The sequence below is a fragment of the Triticum dicoccoides genome, chromosome 3A (genome assembly GCF_002162155.2).
Source record: "Triticum dicoccoides isolate Atlit2015 ecotype Zavitan chromosome 3A, WEW_v2.0, whole genome shotgun sequence".
NCBI lineage: Eukaryota > Viridiplantae > Streptophyta > Magnoliopsida > Poales > Poaceae > Triticum > Triticum dicoccoides.
In genome coordinates this window covers 751,531,802-751,533,809 of record NC_041384.1, presented here as the reverse complement: position 1 = coordinate 751,533,809, position 2,008 = coordinate 751,531,802, and positions in this window count along the sequence as shown.

Below are 2,008 nucleotides of genomic sequence, written 5' to 3'. Positions count from 1 at the left end.
CTCTTCGGACATGCCACCACACCATCCCGCATGTATGAGGGCCCAGTGCGATGCTCTGGTGGCATTGCTACCCCCCCAGGGCCCCTGTCCTGCCTAACCCTAGAGCGGTTGACCACGAGATCTTGCCCTTTGACTTTCCACGGACAGGCTTTGAACAGTGGACCTCTCCACCCGGTTGTGTTAGGTCAGCTCAGAGGGACACCTGGGAGCAACATCCGGGCCAAACCGACAGCTACATCCCCTCCGTGCAGACCCGATGCATCCGTTTTCCCCCTCCAGGTGCCGGCGGCAGCGCCGTCCGTGAGGGGGGGCACCCGGACACGCGTGCCGGGCGTTTGCAACCACCACAACACTTCCAAACACATGAGAGGCTGCCTACGCAAGATTTGGCGGCTTGCTAGGCCCCGGAGGCCGCCGGCCACAGCCGTAGACGCGCGAAGGGCAATCCGCGTAGAGGGGATTTTTCGGATACTTCTCCATCACCAAAATTTATGAAAAAAATATTATCGTTCCTATAGCACATGTGCACACGTCGTGCAAAAAAAACTCATGATTTTATCGTGCTCCGAGTATTTAATAATATTCACGCCGCATCGTTACCGCAGAATGGCTACTACCGTGTCATCACCGTCCGTTAGGGGGGGCCACGCCCCGGAGACGCGTGCCGCCTCTTCGGACATGCCACCACACCACCCAGCATGTACGAGGGCCCGGTGCGACGCTCCAGTGGCATTGCTACCCCCCCAGGGCCCCCGACCCGCCTAACCCTGTAGCGTTTGACCACGGGATCTAGCCATGTGACTTTGCACGGATGGGATTTGACCAGTGGACCTCTCCACCCGGTTGTGTTAGGTCAGCCCATAGGAACACTTTGGAGCAACATCCGGGCCAGACCCACAACAAGATCCCCTCCGTGTAGACCCGACGCGTCCGTTTCCCCCCTCCAGGTGCCGGCGGTGGTGCCGTCCGTGAGGGGGGCCAAACCCCGGAGACGCGTGCCGCCTCTTCGGACATGTCACCACACCACCCCGCTTGTATGAGGGCCCGGTGCGATGCTCCGGTGGCATTGCTACCCCCCAGGGCCCCTGTCCTGCCTAACCCTAGAGCGGTTGACCACGAGATCTTGCCCTTTGACTTTCCACGGACAGGCGTTGAACAGTGGACCTCTCCATCCGGTTGTGTTAGGTCAGCTCAGAGGGACACCTGGGAGCAACATCCGGGCCAAACCGACAGCTACATCCCGTCCGTGTAGAACCGATGCGTCCCTTTTCCCCCTCCAGGTGCCGGCGGCGGCGCCGTCCGTGAGGGGGGGCACACCCGGACACGCGTGCCGGGCGTTTGCAACCACCACAACACTTCCAAACACATGAGAGGCTGCTTACACAAGATTTGGCGGCATGCTAGCCCCCGGAAGCCGCCGGCCACAGCCGTAGACGCGTGAAGGGCAATCCGCGTAGAGCGGATTTTTCGGATACTTCTCCATCACCAAAAATTATGAAAAAAATATTATCGTTGCTATAGCACATGTGCACACGTCGTGCAAAAAAAAACTCATGATTTTATCGCGCTCCGAGTATTTAATAATATTCACGCCGCATCGTTACCGCAGAATGGCTACTACCGTGTCATCGCCGTCCGTTAGGGGGGGCCACGCCCCGGAGACGCGTGCCGCCTCTTCGGACATGCCACCACACCACCCCGCATGTATGAGGGCCCGGTGCGACGCTCCGGTGGCATTGCTACCCCCCAGGGCCCCCGACCCGCCTAACCCTGTAGCGTTTGACCACGGGATGTAGCCCTTTGACTTTGCACGGACGGGATTTGACCAGTGGACCTCTCCACCCGGTTGTTTTAGGTCAGCCCATAGGAACACTTTGGAGCAACATCCGGGCTAGACCCACAGCAAGATCCCCTCTGTGTAGACCCGACGCGTCCGTTTCCCCCCTCCAGGTGCCGGCGGTGGCGCCGTCCGTGAGGGGGGCCAAACCCCGGAGACGCGTGCCGCCTC